Below are 20,645 nucleotides of genomic sequence, written 5' to 3' on the forward strand. Positions count from 1 at the left end.
TCTTTCGTTTTTCGGATTCTGCGCTTTCGTTATCGTTTGTTAAAACAATAACGAAAATACCTGAAATTCGGACAAAAACGAATGCACATGTCCAGTTGCTAATACAGTGAATGCGGTGTACACAGTATCTAATACAGTGTGTACAGTTTCTACTACACTTCTGGTGGTGTACACAGTATACAATACAGTGCAGCCATTGTACAGTTGCTAATACAGTGCAGGTGGTGTAAACAGTATCTAATACAGTGTGTACAGTTTCTATTACACTTCTGGTGGTGTACACAGTATATAATACAGTGCAGCCATTGTACACTTTCTAATACACTTTAGGCAGTGTACACAGTATCTAATACACTGTAATGTGGTGTTTCAAAACAAAAAATACATCATGTCCGGAAGACCACCAAGAAGAGGCAGATGCTCACAGGCCACTAAAAGAGGGCAAGCAGCCTCTGTGTCTACAGTCAACAGTGGTGGTCGTGGACAGGGTGCATTCTCTGCAGGTGGCCATGGGGCACACTTGTACTTTTTTTCTGCTGCTGGCAGTGTTATTGAGCCACAACATGCAGAAGAGTTGGTGGAGTGGATAACGAAGCCATCCCCATCCTCTGTCACCCAGGCTCAGAGTAGTTTGCCTTCCAAAGCAGCTGCCAAAGTGGCCTATTCCACCGGCTCCTTGTCCACAGTCTTTCCTTCCGTAGCCCCACCATCATGCATGCACGAAGGAGTCCCCAGAATTATTTGACCACAGTGTCGGTTATATGCTGCTGGAGGATGCGGAGCTATTTGAAGGCTCTGATGTTGGCTCCCAGGTTGAGGAAGGGAGTAACATGAGCCTAGAGAGAGGGGGTGCCACAGAGGGACAAGGAACTGGCAGTCATGTTTCACAACAGGGCTCATTCCTGCACCCAACAAGAGTATCTGTGAGGGGTTGCAGTGTTGTAGCACCACCACCACCACCACCCAAAGTCCAATTTTTCTGCTCCTGTTTAACAGGGGCAAGTAATTACAAAATTTGCTATAATATTTCACAGCAGGGCCCGTTCCTGCACCCAACAAGAGTAACTGTGAGGGCTTACAGTGTTCTGGCGCCACCAAAACCAAAGGCCCAATTTTTCTGCCCCTGTTTAACAGGGGCATGTAATTACAATTCTTGATATAATATTTCACAGCAGGGCCCGTTCCTGCGCCCAACAAGAGTAACTGTGAGGGCTTACAGTGTTCTGGTACCACCAACACCTAAGGTCCCATTTTCTGCAGAAAATGTAGGGATGTAGGCTCATCCCTACTGTATATCCAGTTGGATTACTGTAGCTACCATGTAGTCATTTTCAACTTTCTAGAGCATAAATATTTTTTTCTTAGTTTAAGAGCATTTCTATATATATATAAAAAAAAAAAAAAAATGCTGACTATACAAATTAAAACATATATGGGAGTTGTCTTACTTGCCAAAGAATTTGTATTTCTGTCTATCCACTTTTGAGATTTACAAACCTCTGCCACACAGTGCAGCTCTGTCTGATTTCTCTCTTTTGCGGTTATGAATGGTTTGTTTACAGTGGCACAATGCATCATTTTACAATGCAGAGGGCAGATGGCGGTGTGATGCACATCTCTGCCTATTGCACGGTTTACTTTTTAAAGTTTATTTGAAGCATCAACAATTCATGTCTCCGCAGAGTAGAATGGTGCAATTTTTTTATGATGATATCCGATGCTATCCAGTATGCTGTGGAAAAATACAGCATGTCTGCATTTTCCACCCCGCTCTGAACCATTGCCCTGTGTATCACACCAGCTTGATGGTGTAAATGAGGCACAGCTAATTGGGCCTGTGCAGGATTTTTACGTGCAGCGGACAGTGCAAGGAATGTCCACATTTATGCATCTCCCTTTGAGTGAGCAGAGTCACCTCATGGGTGTCATTCTCTTTATTACCAATGATTTTTATTTTTGTTGAAAAAGAGAAAGACGGGGGAGATGGGCGGAGCCTAACGGAGCAGACATGCATTGTTAGAGCTCTGCACCGCTGAGGAGAGAAGAGAAGGACAAAGCGGAGCCTGCAGGCTCAAAAGGTATCCATTTGAACCTTTTTACCCCAGGGAACAAACTGTGAAAGTTTGGGCAGGAAATATGGTACTGGGAGGAAACCGTGGCAGAAATAAAAATCACCTCACAAAGAGCTCACAGGCCCTCACTGCAGCTGAAGCAGCTCCAGTCACCTCACAAGATACAGCATCAGGGCGCTCTCACAGACAGAAAATGTCACAGCAAGACTCTCCATTTGAGTCAGATACAGAACAAATCCTCTCACAAACTTCTCCACAAGCCTCCTCAGCATCCCCAGTAATATTATTACAATTTGAAAAGATGCTTCATAAGGCTTTAAAACAAACCTCAGACCAAATAACAAAAAGCCTAACCAAAGAAATAAGAGAGCTGGGAAACCGCACCGCAGCCTTAGAAATAAAAATGGATGAAATTGAAATTACAACCCAAGTAAATATAACAGAATTGGAACAATTAAAAGAAGAGAATTTAATACTTCAAACTAAGCTCGAAGATTCAGAAAATAGAGCCAGACGTTCAAACTTGCGCATAAGGGGAATACCTGAAACTGTGACAGACCTGCAATCTACTATTACTGCTCTATTACAAGAACTAAAGCCAGATATCCCTATTGAACTTTTAGAACTGGACAGAGTACACAGAGCCCTCACAGCCAAAAAGAAAGATGGACCCCCACGTGATATAATCACAAAATTTCATTATTACAGAACGAAAGAACAAATACTAATTGCTGCAAGAGAAAAAAAGGAACTTAATTTTCAAGGACACAATTATCAAATTTTTGCTGACCTATCCCAACTTACTATTACTAAAAGACGATCCATGAAACCCCAACTAATGGAACTGCAACGCCACAACATTATGTATCAATGGGGCTTCCCCTTTTCAGTCAGATTTAACTACCAAGGTACAATTTACAGAAGCAGATCAGCAGATGAACTACAACAAACCCTTTTAAAATTAAATCTGACAGAACCCACAAGCAGCAACACTCCCACACGCAGAAGAATGGCATCATCTTCACCTTCAGGCAGCACCCAGAAAATTTCAGAACAAAATGGGAATCATCATTCTCACAAAAGAGGCCATTATGCCACATCATCCATGGACCAAGAAGATTCAATGGACTGACATCCTAATTCCTGATATCTCTTCATTTATTATACTAAGAGATGGTTCTCTATAAAAAAACCTGTATTTATAACTGAATGTAACTGCATTCTGATAGTCACACACTGTGTGGGATCATGTTACATTCCAGTTATATTTCTTATTACTTCCGATTCATATAGCCTTAGAATATATAAGTGAAATAAGGAAATTCTTGTTCACTTATATATTATCAGGTAATAACAATAGATTTATTACTTTTTAGGACAAATATGCTCAATAATCCAGAAGTAATGGAAGCTTTTTCTTTCTTTTCCTAACTAGTTCCTAGAATTATGTTTTTATTTATTCTAATCTGAAGCAATACAACCTCAATTTTATGAGTTAACATATCTAAACAGTTACATATGAATAAAATATGTAATTGTTTACTCTAAAAGGGTTAAAATCCCAAAATAATTCAAACTATCTTCATCAATACCAAAGTTATTAACAGTACCTTTCTAACTGAATTATTTAGCCTAGGGCAAGACTAACCATATACAACCACCCTGGAATAAATAATTTCAACAAAAACTATATTCTGCACTCCAATTAATGAAACATCATTTTGATGTCTTTTGACATAGCACTTCTCTCCTGTAAGCGGAAGATCCGTGTACCCCCATTAGCCCTCCTCATTCTCCCAACCATATTATGTGGGAGTGTGACGAAGGCACTTATTCCCCTGAGAGAGATATTTATTCTCTTTCACGGGTAAATTGTGATTACTTGCAAAAAATAATTTATACAATGTATCAATTAATCTCATATGTTTTTTGTTTACTCTTTACTCCAGAATTCACTGGTTTCTTTTTTATCTATTCATCTCTTCAGTCCACACAGGTTGATCTGCGCAGTCAGCTCTGCATAACAAAAAGTAAGTCAAAACTATTTGATCTGTTGACATGGCACCACTGAATATACTTTCCCTGAATGTTCAGGGAATAAATGTCCCTCAAAAAAGGACCAAAGCCTTCCGTACTTTTCATAACAAGAAGGCTCACATAGTATGCCTCCAAGAAACACACTTCACCAAAGATTCCACTCCAAAATATATTTCTCCTTTTTATCAACAAATTTACACGGCTTCTGCCTGTACCAAGCAAAGGGGAACTCTAATTGCATTTCACCGATCCACACCATTCACCTTATCATCAGAAATTAAAGACCCAGAAGGTAGATACCTGATACTCATGGGTTATATAATGGATACAGCAATCACGGTGATTTCCTACTACGCTCCTAACAAACAACCTACACCATTCCTCTCACATATATTACAAGTGATTAATACACACAAAATAGGAACAGTGATAATGTGTGGGGATTCGAACCAGGTCCTCCTCCCATTTCTAGATAAATCACCTTTTACACCATCCAAAATAACCTCTAGATTACCTTTTTCTCAACTTCTTTCCAAATACAATCTGGTAGATTCCTGGAGAGAAAGTAACCCAATAAAAAAGAAATTCACTTATTTCTCGCACCCTCATCAAACCTTCACCAGAATAGATCATATTTTTCTAACAATAGGAATGATACCAGAAATTATTGCATCAGATATAATTCCGATTCCGTGGTCTGACCATAATGCAGTATACACTACTATAGCCTCAGCCATACCAAAAGCGAATGACCCAACGTGGTACTTACCGGACATAATGCTCAAACACCCACTACATCAGAGGGCCATTGCACAAGCTTTAAAGGAATACATATCAATTAATAATACAACAGACATCTCCCCAATAACACTGTGGGAAGCTCATAAGCCTGTCTTGCGTGGTACAATACAAAGACAAATGGCACTATTTAAACGGGAACGCAAAAATCTAGCAAAAAAACTAGAACTCAATTTTAATGCAGCCTACATATCATTTCAAGATAATCCATCTCAGAGTACAAAATCTCATCTGGAAAAATCTAGATTGGAATACGATCTATTTCTCACTGAGTCAGTTGATAAATCCCTCAAACGCTCCAAACACAATTTCTACATGAATACAAACAAACTAGGTACATATTTGGCTCGGGCATTAAATTCAACTAACAAATCTTTCAAACCAATACGTTTGAAATTATCAAAAAATGTTTACACTTGTAATCCAGTTAAAATAGTCCATAAATTTCACTCACATCTCGCAACTTTATACAAGAAAAAAATGAATTTAATCCTACAGAGGCTGAATCCTTCTTCTCAAAAATAACCTTACCTGAGTTATCTCAGAATCAAAAAAGCAGTTTGGATGAGCCTATAACTATAGATGAAGTTGTTAATGCCATAAAAGACCTAAAACTTAACAAAAGACCAGGCCCAGACGGCTACTCGGCTTTATACTATAAAACATTCTCAGAAATACTCTCTCCCATTCTCACTGAAACTTTTAACAAACTTCTAGATGGACATTCTTTTCGGCAAGAAACACTAATGGCAATTGTTTGTATGATCCCAAAACCCCTTTCCGATGATACTTCCTGTGTGAATTATCGGCCTATCTCTCTGTTAAACCTCGATATTAAATTATTAGCAAAAATAATAGCAACACGCCTCAATAGCATTATAGAAAAATTAATACATAGGGATCAAGTAGGCTTCATGCCAAATAGACAGGCAGGCGATAATATACGCAGGGCAGTGTTATTGGCACATATTGCTAAAAAACGGAAAATCCCTTTATGTTTTCTATCTCTCGATATTAAGAGGGCATTTGACACAGTATCCTGGCAATATATGCAATATTCATTACAAAAATGGGGTTTTGGACCCCACTTTTTAACATGGATCAAAGCATTATATAATAAACCCAAAGCCTATATAAAATATGCTGGATACAAATCTGAAGCCTTTAATATCGAAAGAGGTACCCGACAGGGTTGCCCATTATCTCCCTTATTATTTGCCCTTATACTCGAACCCATGGCCCAATACATCAGAACAAACCAATCTATAACTGGCATTGAAGTAGGAGGTATTACACACAAATTATGTATATTTGCAGACGATATATTACTTTTTCTATCATCACCACAGGTCTCTGGTCCTAACTTAATACCAGCTCTTGATGGATTTGCAGCCCTATCCGGCCTTATGATTAATCCTAAGAAATGCCTAGTGCTTAATATTTCGCTCACAAACATGGAATTGATCCCGGCTAGGGCTGCACTCCCATTCACATGGGCAGAAAAATCAATCCCATATCTTGGAATTCATTTAACAGCATCTCATTCTGACTTATTCTCAACCAATTATCCTCCTGTATTAAGACAGATCACAAATCTAATAAAACAATGGTCACAACTTCCTTTATCCTGGATAGGGAAGATTAATGCAATCAAAATGACTATTCTACCCAAATTGCTTTATCTATTCAGAGTCCTCCCTATTCCAATTCCTTCCTATTTTTTGAGAATAGTACAAAAAAGAGCAACTTCGTTTATATGGGGCTCTTCTAAACCACGTATACCTATACACACACTACATCTTCCCAAAAATAAAGGAGGCCTTTACTAACTACTACAGAGCAGCACATTTGGCCAGTCTGTCCAAATACCATGCAAAACAGGAAATCCCATTATGGGTATTTATAGAGGCTTCAGAAAATGACCCTCTATTAATATCAAATTTATTATGGCTTGATCCTAAAGACCGCTTTAAAATTCATAATCCCATAACTAAACACTTCTTATCTCTCTGGGATAAACTAAAAACCAAATATCAGTTACAATCTCCACACAATCCTCTCCTTTCTTTTATCAGAAATCCGGCCTTTTATCCGGCATGGATCTACCCAAATTCTTTTAAAGCTTGGATAACATCAGGCATTCAGACATTAAATGACTTCATAGCATCTAAATCATTCCTCTCATTCCCATCGCTTAGAGAAAAATATGATCTACCAAACTCTGAGATATTTAGATATCTCCAAATCAAAAATTTCTATACACCATTCCTAAAGGGGGATACACCATTATCCCAATTATCCATTTTTGAATCAATCTGTACAAAAGATCCATTTGCTAAAGGTTCAATTTCATCACTTTATAATCAATTATATGGAGTAGCAAATCTTAATAGACCCTCTTACGTTCAGAGGTGGGAGGAGGACCTGGGACGAACTTTAGAAGACACGGACTGGTCTAACATATGGCTCACATCTAAGTCATCTTCACCCAACATCTTAGCACTGGAGACAAATTATAAAGTCCTAACTCGCTGGTACCTTGTACCCGCTAGAGTGGCAAAATATTCACCTAATACCTCAACTCTTTGTTTTCGAGGATGCCCAGAAATAGGCACATATTTACACATATGGTGGACGTGCCCAGTAATCCAAACCTTCTGGAAGGAAGTCTTCGTGATTGCATCTAAAATATTTAAAAAAATAATACAACCAGATCCATATTTAACCTTACTTAATCTAAAACCGGAATGGTTAACACTCTCTCAATTCAAACTTATGATCCAACTAATAACGGCTGCAAAACAAACAGTGGCCAAGGCATGGAAATCTCCTACATTGGTACTAGCAGAAACAATTCACAGAATGAATAATACAATGTCCCATGCTAAGATGGTAGCCATCGATCAAAATCAAATTCCAAAATTTAAAAAACTTTGGCACCCTTGGATAAAACAACAGTTCCTGTCAAACTTCAATGACTCTGTCCTGTTGCCATGGTAACAGATTAAATGACTTACAGAGACACCCATTCTAAGGCTTCAAAGAGAACTAAAAAGAATAATAAACTGACGAGCGGGACAACCTTGTGGACCATACCTCTACCTTTCAACCCTTTTTCTTCTTTCTCTTTCCTTTTCTCCACCTTACGATTAAAGCTCATTATCAGAATTTATTTGACCTATATACACTCTACTTGTAAACAATATGTATAGTAGGTATAAATCATTTAAATACCTACAAAAGTAACTAAGGAAATGATATATATCTTTAATTTAGGTTTACGTGAACCCAATGTTTAATATTTGAAATTTCATGATATTTACCTATATAAACCCTACTGTAAAACAATGAGCTTACTTTATAGATCCTTGTAAACTTACTTTATGTATCTTTATAATATTGTATACTCAATAAACTTCTTTTGACAAGGAAAAAGAGAAAGACAAACATTCAAATTACAAGTTATAGTTATGTACATAACAATTGTAATCCATTATAGGATAATCTGGTGATAATCACATACCAAAAATAAATGATTACAGGTTGCATGAGTAACATTAACAAACACGTATGACTGCCCTATCTGGTAACCGAAACTACCATTATTGTATTAGGGGAATATCCTAAGAGCATCACATGCTTAAAACCATAAGAAGAGAAAAGGAAAAAAGAAAGTAAATGAGGGGGGGGGGGGGGGGGCTCAGACATAATGACTGTGAGGTACCATGCATAAGTAAATCCACAGTCCCTGGACCTTGAAGATCAAAGGATAACCAGGGGGCCCACTTTCTTTCAAATACTGGCATAGTGTCCATCAAAGTGTGGTGGACTCTTTTCATGAGACGGATCGCCTCCCTGCGTCATAAAAACTGGTCCCAGGAACTGCCGGTGATCTCCAGTGCAAGGCTATTGCCCAATGTGCTGCACTGAAGAGCATATGGGCACGTTTCTGAGCTGGGGGGGGTGGCCTCTGGGAGGTCAGTGAAAAGAAGGCCCATTTGGCAGGTTATAGTATAGTGTGTTCCTGTGATTTGGGCTACTTTAATGGCTATTTTTAGCCATAGAGGCTGGAGGACCTTGCAGCTCCAAAAAATATGGAGGTGTGTGCCTCTATCCGGACAACCTCGGAAGCAGTTTCCCAGGACCAGGGGGTTAAATCTATTCAATCTTGAGGGGGTAAAATACCATCTTGTGTGGAGTATTACCACTGTTTCCCTTACTGCCATTGATTTTGTACATTTTCTCATATTTGATACCATATCTGTCCAATCCTCGGGGGCTTTTTCTAGACCTGTTTCCGCCTCCCAGCTAAGCATCGCTTGTGACTTCGAGGGGAGGTCGCGGTCGTTGAGTTGAGATATTGGTACATGGTGGAAATAGTTCCTTTATCCCTGGAGAAGGACCGACATAGATGTTCAAATGTGTTAGATGTACTAGGCCCCTCCCTTTGATATTGAGTAGCATGGAAATGCCTAATCTGCAAGTATTTATAAAATTCCATCCTAGGTAGATCATGCCGCTCCTGCAGGAAGGCAAAGGAGCTAAAGGGGGGTTCTTGGGTGAGGGCCTCAAAGGATGTTAAGCCTTTCAGTATCCAGAGGGAAATTTTTTTAGTTGTGTTATAGGCTGCCGGGAACTTGGGGTCGCCTAAGAATGAGGCCAAGCAAGGGCAGTGTGGAACTAGGGCATATGATTTTTTATATAACAACCATAGCTGTAATGATTGGCCAACTACTTCGTTTAATAGTGTTAGGTCTTTGGGCCTTACTCTATCCAACCAGAGAAGACCCGGGAGGTAATATGGGTCCACCGAGGATTCCTCAAACTGAAGCCATGGGACACTTCCCGAAGGGGAGTGCCACTGTGCCATTTGTATCAGTCTGGCGGAAGCATAATATAGCCACAAGTGCGGTAGCCCCAGACCCCTCATCTTCGCTGGTCGGTAGAGTAGTTTTTTATTCAATCGGGGTTTTTTAGCTTGCCAGACAAAGGCATTAACCTCCTTTTGAATAGTCTCTATGGTCTGGCGAGAAACATATAGTGGAAGGGATCTGAAATAGAAGAGAAGCTTAGGAAGTATGAACATCTTGATGGCCTGTATCCTACCCAAAAATGATATATGGTATGTAGCCCACATACCTAGCAGTTGCTTGATAAAAGCAAATGCTTGGGGATAATTTGCAAAGTACAGTTTGTTGAGGGAAGTGGCAAGCTTAATCCCCAGGTAAGGTGATGTTTCCCCGCACAAAGTAAAGCCAAAACTCGACTGGATTTCTATCAGTGTATGTTGCAGAATGTTGATTGGAAGCGCAGCACATTTAGATAGATTAACCCCCGAGGCCCAACAAGTTGTGGATGGTGTTTAAGATGGGGATCAAGTTTGGCAAAGAGACCACCAGGTCAGATTAGTACATCATCCGCGTACATTCTTAGATTAAATTCTTGTTTCCCTTTCACATATCCCCTAATGTTGGGGTTCAGACAAATCGCTCTGGCCAGAGGCTCAATCACCAAAGCGAAGAGCAAAGGGGATAGGGGACATCCCTGCCTGGTCCCCCGGCCCAGTGTGAAATACTCTGAGGTACAGCCCGGTAGTTTAATGTGGGTGCGAGGGTGGTGGTATAGGGCTCTGAACCCATGCACAAACTCCCCCCGAAACCCAAATTTGGACAGGACGGATTCCAAGTAAGGCCAAGTCACGCTATCAAATGCCTTATGTAGATCTAGACTCAACAGTAGGACTTTTCTGGAGAACATGTCTGCGTCTTGAATTATATTGGAGGCCAATCAAATATAGTCAGTGATTTGTCTAGTGGGGATAAAGCCTGTCTGATCCGGGGAGATCAGCATGAGGATTATGGCTGAGAGCCTATCAACTAGGAGGCGGCCAAAAAGCTTCAAGTCATTATTTATGACTGAAATAGGTCGGTAATTTTGGGGGAGAGAATGATCTTTGTTCGGCTTGGGTATCAGGGACATGTTCGCCAGCAACATGTCCTCTGGGAAGGTATGGCCTCCAAGTATGTGGTTAAAGAGTTTTACTAAATGTGGGGTCAACTTCCCTGAAAATTTTTTATATGTGGAAGAAAATCCGTCCGATCCTGGGGCTTCAGAGAGGTTTCAGGGAGGCAATCGTTACCTGGATTTCCTCAGCGCTGCAGGGGGCATTCAGGGCCTTGGTTTGTTCTTCAGTTAGTGAAGGGAGGGTCAGTCTGTCTAACCACGTTTTGGTTGAGGGGCCAGGCAGGGAGGAAGGGGTTGCTAAAAGGTCCTGGTAAAATTTGGAAAATATCTTGAGCACCTCTGTGGGGTGAGAGACCATCTCTCCCCTATTATTTCTAAGTTTATGCGAGTGTGTAGGTTGGATGGTGGAATTTAGTTTTCTAGCAAACATTGCTGAAGCCAAGTCGCTGTGCACTAAGAACTTAGCTTTCGACCATCTCAGTATCTTTTCCGTTTGCTCAGAGAGGATCGTGTCTAACTCAATTCTCTTGGTAATAATCTGTCTGAGGGTGTCGGGGGAGTGGGACTGGCTGTGTATATGATACAGTTTGGTCAGCTCATGGGAGAGTCTGGTGATATCTGCTAGTTTCTGTTTTTTTCCTAGTGCGGCTAGAGCTATCAGATATCCCCGGATAACTGCTTTATGGGCCACCCATTAACATGGTGGGTAGAGTGTCCCGTGTGTTATTTGTGTGGAAATATTCATCTAGGCGGTCTGTGACTTTAGCAACTAGGTCAGGGTCTGAAAGGAGGGAGTCATTGAGGCGCCAGGTGGAATTTACAGGTGAGATGCCTATGTGTGCGATAGATAACATTACCATGTGGTGGTCCGACCATGGGCATGGATGTATGTTTGCTGCGGTCGAGTTGGCCAGTAGAACTGGGGTGCTGAAGATATAGTCCAGTCTAGAATAGCTGTCATGGGAGTGTGAGTAAAAAGTGTAGTCTCGAGCACCTACATTGTGGGCTCACCAAGAGTCAATCAGTTGGTGGGAGCTGAGCAAATGGATGAGGGTCTTTGGAAAAGCATTGGCATTACTTACAACTCGGCTTCTGTCTAGTCCCAAATGAGCCACCAAATTGAAATCTCCTCCAAGCACTAGGTGTGGGAAAATGTACCTGTCCAGGACCTGAAAAAAGGAAGCAAAAAAAGAGGCTTGTGAGACATTAGGAGCGTAAACATTTGCTATTTTAATCGCCTTGCCACAAATTGAGCCCTGAATTATCAGAAACCTACTTGAGGGGTCTTTATACACGTGCTGCACTTCCAATAACACTGAGTTTTTGATAAATATGGCCACCCCCTTGGATGTCGAGTTAAAAGTAGTGTAAAAGTGCTGTTTATATTGGCGGTCAAAAATACTAGGGTGGTTGGAGTCAGAAAAGTGGGTCTCCTGAAGAAGCAATATGTCAGCTCCCAGGTGTCTATATGCTCTAAAGGCATTCTTTCTCTTTTGAGGGGAGTTAAAGCCTTCCACATTATGTGATAATATTCTAATCCCCATGGTTACATCTTAACAGGTAGAAGATTGGGTTGGAATCAATTGGAGAGACATGTTCCAAAATCAGCACGTCTCCCCTAGTAAACATGAAACCCAAAGGTGCGTAAACCAAGTGGGAGACTGCCTCCTCCTCCTCATGAACAGCATAAAAACCTCCCCACAATAATAACATTTTGTGCCAGCGCAAAAAAAACAATATTGATAAAAAATAAAAATGTGGAAAGAAGAAGGGTATAGAAACCGGTAAAAAAAAAGGGAACAAACATGGAAACTATGTTTGAATGGCGTCGGGGTGTTACCGAAATTTGGCTGCACACAGAGCACACAGCCAAATCTCCTGTTTCTAATAATAATAACAATTTCGTCTAATGATATAAATGTATCTCACCTTCTGATCTTATGTCATCCTCTGCCGTAGCCCATCCTCTGGTGTGTGCCCCATTACCCACAAACAGACATCAACACATCCTTACGTTCTCAGCTCCAGCATCACACTGCCAGCAAGACCCCCCTGCCGAGCAGTCTCCTGGCTCTTTATTAACATAACAGGAAGTCCCAAAACTCATGGGTTGGGCTTCCAACAGCCAAACACCTCTTACAAAGCTTGTGACCTCACAGGAAATGAACACATAAGGACATGACCATATAAGGATTTAACAACACAACAAAATACAACCAAATGACAATGACTAGAGTTCCTCATGGATGGGAGATTATCTGCAGGTGTACGTCATGGCACCCCAAATATGTTGATCAGGCATACTGGGGTGACACGAGCAAACAACCACTAAACCGATAATGTCTTTGCAGAGCGAACACACCCCCACCAGACGATCATTCTGTGCATTGCACAGGGGCCCTTTGCTGGCGGACATGTCTTCTCTCCGCAAACACCTCTCTCCAAACACCAGGAAGTTTTCCACTACCTAACAGGTCTCAACCAGCGTCAGTCTGCCCCAGTCAGCTCTTTAGATCGGGCTGCGAGAGAACAGACACTAGGAGACTCTTATGACAATACATTAATATAAAATTTTCCACAACAGTCCCTCCTCTTGTCATATGATCCCATGTGTCCCTCGATGAATCCTGATCTTCTTCTTAGTCCATAAAAAGTAAAACACGGCTTGACATGTAGACTCTGTTGGAGATGACGTGGTGAGCTGTAGTAGTCGCCGGTCATTCTGGGATCCGCTGTGTCTTGTATGTGGGTCAGGCTTCGGGGCATCTCATCAGGGAAGATGTGGTCATCTGCTCAGGCTCTGGTCACGCGTCCAATCAGGCAACAGGAGCACCTCATCATGGCATATAGAAGGAATAGAAACAAAAACAACATGAGTATATATACCCCTACTTCCTTCACTATGATCCGCTGCAAAATAAAAATTAAATCCCCAACAATTCCCAAACCCTTAAAAAGGATTCCAACCTTCACTAGCTATAGCTCTGGCTTTGCCTTGTAGGGATCTAAGTCTTATCCATATGGGCCTGAACTTTGTCACTACTATCCCCGATCCACATATAACAATCTTTACTTATGAATTCCCAGAAACCCCCTTGGACTGTGGGAACTTCCTTGTATCTTCAACAGTTACATGCAAGTGTTTCATAAGCTCAAGCCCCCACTGTGTACAAGCAATTCCCTTCCAGCTGTCCCTGCCATTCTTCTCTCGCGCCATCAGATCCTCACGATCGGCCACGACATAAGATGCTGGGACAAGTTTCACCAGCACACATGAACCTCTTGCCTTAGGGGAATTACCTTATAAGCTGTAGATCCGCATTAATACCAAGCTACAGTTGAAGTACGCTTGTGGGCTACCTAGTTATCCTGATACCAAAGCTGGCAAGAACCAGAGCTATTGTTAAAATTATAATTTTACCCTCTAGAAATGTTTTGTTAAGTTCTATTGACAAGTGTCTGTTTGGATTTTACTAGTCTGTCAAAACTCCTCACACCAATATGAACGTCGCATATAGCATGTACTGCCGTCATCGCTGGGGCACTAATACCCGACCATGTGTCCTGTTCTCTTTCTTAGCTAGTTGGGATGCTTTTCATCATTACCCTTGCTAAAATGTAATAAACAAAAAAATATAAATTAACGAAGATGCTCCTCTACTTTTTGTGGTTGATCCGCTTCTTGCAGTGGCTGGCGTGGTCTCATCCCTCAAGCTTCTTTACAATGACACAGTCACCTAGTTGGAAAGAATGTAAACTGGTTATTGTGTCAGGGTCCAGGATGGACTTGTGAACCCTGTGGTGGACCTTTTGAAATTCATGTTACAGTGATTGCACCTACCCCATCAGCTGAGAAAGTAGGTGACAGCTAATGAGGAAAGTACAACCCTGTTTTTGGTTGACCTCCAAACAAACCTCATATGACAATAACCCAGGCATTGGGACTGTGGTCAATGCATAACCTGTGCGTGGCTTACCATCTGGGGTGTAATACCTGGAACCAGTGACAAAAAGGTTCTTAGCATCTGGGATGGGAGCCTACTTCACCAGACTGCTGCTTGCTGATTCAAATTCCATCAAAGACAGTCTTGGCACAAACTTGGTTAGAATTAGAGCGGTTAGTATTGTTGGTTTGAAAATGTGTCATTCTCACCACTATCATCCCCCCTTTTCTTCAATCCTCATTACAAACTGGAGGAAGACATGCAGGGTTTAGAATGGTGCAGAATAAAACAGTGAGATAGCCTATGATACTTTTACCTTTTTATACACCTGTACACACACTTCCAGAAACTCTTTGGACCTGAAAAGATACTTATAAACAAAAGTTATTACTTTATCCTTCAAAGAATGGTAAACAATACAACATTCATGTACATTGGTAAATTGTTACTGACATTCCTCAAAACCGATAATAACTAAACCCTCTGTAAGTCTCACTTTCACGTTTTTACTTAAAATACAACAGCCGCGGCACGCAAGAGGGCTGTCGCGGTAGGTTCAAACATGTTACTACATACAAACATTGAAAAGAGACAAACATTTAGATGCAAATGTGGGGGAGATATTTCATCGTTCCCAAAAGCAAAAATGAAAAGAAACAAAAACAAATCAGATGGAATGCTGCCTTCACTCTTTTAGCGACAGAAAAAGAATACAATTTGAAAAGCACGAGAGCATTTCAAAATCTTTGCATGGACAAGCCACACAAAGTTCAAAAACAGGCCTGTAAAGTTTTAATCACACAAACGTGTACTACGCATCCATCAACTCACTCAACATTACAGATTTCTGAAGCCGCAGTCAACTCCAACTCAGAGGGACTACATCAACTCCAGAGGGATACCCAAAATAGTATCCTTGGACCACCGGTGTCAATCTTTCTGGGGTTTAATGGCCTTTTCCTCAGAACTAGACTCCAAGCTCTTGTGCATCCGTTTGACTGTGGGAAGCCTTCCTTCCCTTGCACGGACTGCCATTGCCCATGGCGATTCGAATCGGCTTATCGTCTTACCCCTGCGTCCAGGGAAAACCCTTGCACCCATTTAGGAGACAACCGCCCGGTGTCTTCTTACACGGTGGATTGACGGACTACAACCACTATTAGTCACTCAACTAGAAACACTAAAACGAGGCATCAACTCTATGGCTTGTTGTCCCAACACTTTTTGCACAGAACTGCAGAGTACCACTCTTTTAACAACCAAACTATTAACTATGCCAAATGATTCACCAACAACCACAGATCAACCCCCGAATTATGTCTCTACCCCTCACAGTGTATGCATACATTGCGCTGTACGACCATACACTGCATCAAATCTACACAGAGCACTTTTGCCTGCTTCTTTTACAAAACACTGCGGCTTCTCTCTGTACCTTGATATTACAACAATAACTTGGATGCCTCCTGTTTGCTCTCTACCCAAAACTGTATTACAGTATAAAACTAAAAAAAAAACAGCTGGGAGATATTTAAAACACTTTCAAACGCTAGTATTTTCCCATTGTCCTTCCAAGCACAAATCTCATTTGCTTGTGTGATACCCCAAGCTCCCCCCCCAACTTCCTGTGGATACATGAAACGCTGAAAAGAGCTTCCTGTTGCATGCCCAGCTCTAAAACCCTTCAAACTGGTTTATTTACATATCAATGTACAGGAAAAGGGAGGGGGGGGTAAGCCTAGTTTCATATATTGCAGGCTATACAATATAACCCTCAGCTAAAGACACAAAAACACAAAACAAACAAAAATTAAACACACACTGCTAAAAGTAAAAAAACTCACAGTTAAAGCTAGTCTTGTTATCCATTGAAATTCAGTGTAAAGTAGAGATTTCACTCAAAACCAATATTCAATACAGAAAACGCAATAGTTTCCTTGAAAAGTAGAATTCACTAAAAAAGAGAGGGAAGGTGGCGGCCCAGACTGCATGGCTACACACACACACACACACACACACAAAGGAAATTGGAGCAGCTTCCCCTGTAGGAAGGCCCACAGGTCTTCAAAATGGCCGCCGATCCACATGGTGACTACAACAAAAGCCAGACCCCAACAAAATGGCGCATTTTCCTGCCAAAACTGAGAAAATGGCCGACCATAGTCACATGGTAGACAACAACAAAAGGAAATAGCAGACAAAAACCATTTTCCTGCCAAAACCAAAAATTTCTCCCCACAAAATTACACATTTGAAATAGACAAACATTTAAAAGTGTTAAAGTTACGAACAAGCACAACTTAGGAACACATGGTAGATGAAATCTGGACCACAGCAAGATGGCCGATGACAAAAAGACCACACTAAAAACACAAGCACACGGCTAAAACATACCCTCTTTTCTCAAACTCAGTTCACATCAGCTTTCACAGGAACAAGACATTGGGAAATACAGACAGTGAATGCTTGCATGTTCTTTTCATCTCAAAACAAAACCTTTCTATTGTCCACAGGGAGCAGCCAACTTTTCACCATTGTAAAATGCTTGGCCGCCCCTCCCCCAGGCCGCATGGCCATTTGGAATTGCAGCAGCATTCTTCCAACCAAAAAGCTTTTCTATATTCAACTATCAAAATCCACTAACCATTTGTGTCTTGAGACAATTAAACACTCTTCAAAACTCATGCAATTTACTTGTCCCATACACAAGTAATAATTACAATTCATCCATATCTCACATGCATTACAAACTTGTTACACAGCATCCGTCACATCCACATTGGAGGCTGCAAATAATCATACATTTCTATTTATCATATACTTATTACACAACATACAGTTACACATGCACACAGTCTCCTTACACAAATAATCGAGATACAAATCACACACACACACGCAGGCACACACCAGACATACGATCAAACTTCCAGCATTATTTCAAAAGACGAAAAATTAGTTCTTTTCACGAAGCAGACCCTCCCCAACACATCTTAATGATCCGATTGTGAAGGAGGTTCTGTTCACTCCTACCTGGCATTCTGTTACCGAAACTTGGCTGCACATAGAGCACACAGCCAAATCTCCTGTTTCTAATAATAATAACAATTTCGTCTAATGATATAAATGCATCTCACCTTCTGATTGTATGCCATCCTCTGCCGTAGCCCATCCTCTGGTGTGTGCCCCATTATCCACAAACAGACATCAACACATCCTTACGTTCTCAGCACCAGCATCACACTGCTAGCAAGACCCCCCCTGCCGAGCAGTCTCCTGGCTCTTTATTAACATAACAGGAAGTCCCAAAACTCAAGAGTTGGGCTTTCAACAGCCAAACACCTTTTACACACAAAGCTTGTGACCTCACAGGAAATGAACACATAAGGACATGACCATATAAGGATTTAACAACACAACAAAATACAACCAAATGACGATGACTAGAGTTCCTCATGGATGGGAGATTATCTGCAGGTGTACGTCATGGCACCCCAAATATGTTGATCAGGCATACCGGGGTGACACAAGCAAACAACCACTAAACCGATAATGTATTTGCAGAGCGAACACACCCCCACCAGACGATCATTCTGTGCATTGCACAGGGGCCCTTTGCTGGCAGACATGTCTTCTCTCCGCAAGCACCTCTCTCCAAACACCAGGAAGTTTTCCACTACCTAACAGGTCTCAACCAGCGTCAGTCTGCCCCAGTCAGCTCTTTAGAGCGGGCTGCGAGAGAACAGACACTGGGAGACTCTTATGACAATACATTAATATAAAATTTTTCACAACAGGGGGAAATAAGAACCAGAAAAAAACACTACTTCTCCCTCCGACTAACAGAAATAAAACCTTTCTTGGAGGACTATAAAGTCCAATGCTTTATTATTTCAAATAAACCGTTCAGAGTTCAGTGCAGGTGATCTCCACAGGGCCTGAGGTCTGGAAGATCTGTCTCATGTAAGTTACCAAAGATCTCCAGGCCAGGCCTCAGAAAATGTAGAGCAGGGGGTCACTTAAAGGGGTTGTTAAGGTAAACATTTTTTCACCTTAATGCATTCATGCATTAAGGTGAAAAAACTACTAACAATACCGCCGTCCCCAGCCCCCCCGTTTTACGTACCTGACCCCTTGAAATTCGGCTGTTCGTTCACGTCCTCGATTCCGCTGCTCAGCCTGGCCGCTGATTGGCTACAGTGGATGGATTGGAAGCAGCGCAGCCATTGGCTCGCATTGCTGTCAATCACATCCAATGATGTGGCGCGCTGGGGGGCGGGGCCGAGTGATACAGCGAGCGGCTATACCGCCGGCTGTATCACAGGAGCGCGCCCGCAATAACTAACCACCATGCGAGGGAGCTCGCATTAAGGTGGTTAATTATTGCGGGGAGGAGATGAGACAGCCGCCGAGGGACCCCAGAAGAGCAGGTTCGGGGCCACTCTGTGCAGAACGAGCTGCACAGTGAAGGTAAGTATAACATGTTTGTTATTTTTAAAAAATTTAAAAAAATACCTTTACAACCCCTTTAAGCGGGCACAACGAGACTTGTCACAGGCAAAAGAGACATCAGGGGTATCTGGCAGCAGGGACAGAAACAGCCTCTTGATTGCTGGGAGCAAGTCTGTTATCTGCTCTGGGACCCCCTTTACTCTCAGATTATTGCTCCTATTGTGATTGTCCAAATCCTCGAGATTGGATTGCAGCTGGGTGACTGTGTCTGTGAGGGATTCATGATCCCTTCGGAGGTCAGAGTAAGCCAGCTGGAGTTCGTCATGTTTAATCTCCAACAAGTCAGTTCTCCCCCCAGTACTGCCAGTTCCTGAGTCAGTGTATTCGAGGATGGAGCGCCACTTGTAATTTGTCAGCAAGCTTCTCATACATGGCAGAGAGGCTGGCATCCAGCTCTGTCTTTGTAACAGGGGCGGATCTAAAATCTTGTCTCGGGAGGGGCACTGCCACAAAATATGTTTTTTTTGCGGGTAATTTATCAGGGAAATGGCTGTTGGTGCTTTAATCATCCCGGCACCATGGTTGTTATGGTGTCAGGATGATTGAAGCGCATTATTTCTATTAATACATTGTAATATAAAATTAAATCATTCAACTCAACATAATGCAGAATCAGTGGGAACCCCGAGCGTGTCACTTGCCACCTTCGCCTGCCACATGTTGTGGATTGTCACTTGCCTGCCACCAGATGCAGATTGTCACCTGCCACATGTTGCAGATTGTCACTTGCCACGTCAGCTGCCACTAGATGCGGATTGTCACTTGCCACGTAACCTGGCACTAGATGCGGATTGTCACTTGCCACATAACCTGCCACACCTTGTGGATTGTCACTTGCCACGTCATCTGCCACACATTGCGGATTGTCACTTGCCACGTCACCTGCCACTAGATGCGGATTGTCACTTGCTACGTCATCTGCCACTAGATACGGATTGTCACCTGCCACTAGATGTGGATTGTCACTTGCCACTAGATGCGGATTGTCACTTGCCATGTCATCTGCCACTAGATGCGGATTGTCACTTGCTATGTCATCTGCCACTAGATGTGGATTGTCACTTGCCACGTCACCTGCCACCAGATGCAGATTGTCACATGCCAGGTAAGGTGATGTTTTGCTTGTCTCTTGCTTCTTTGTCCCATAGTCAGGCAGCAGAGAGATAAAGTAATTTCCCTGCTGCCCACGCTACCTGCACAGGGCGGAAGTTACTGCAGAGATGCGGGGGCGGTGAGAGATGATGTCATCTCTCTGCTCCCCTGCCCATCGGCTCGCCTACTCAGTCTCAAGTCTCACCCGCTCATCCACACACGGAGC

At 42.0% G+C, this 20,645-nt stretch overlaps 1 pseudogene; it reads right to left on the reverse strand.

The window, feature by feature from the left end:
- LOC141127690 (uncharacterized) overlaps nucleotides 1-20,645 on the reverse strand; it is a 41,749-nt pseudogene that overhangs the window by 20,018 nt on the left and 1,086 nt on the right.

The sequence above is a fragment of the Aquarana catesbeiana genome, linkage group LG01, assembly GCF_042186555.1.
Source record: "Aquarana catesbeiana isolate 2022-GZ linkage group LG01, ASM4218655v1, whole genome shotgun sequence".
Classification (NCBI taxonomy): domain Eukaryota; kingdom Metazoa; phylum Chordata; class Amphibia; order Anura; family Ranidae; genus Aquarana; species Aquarana catesbeiana.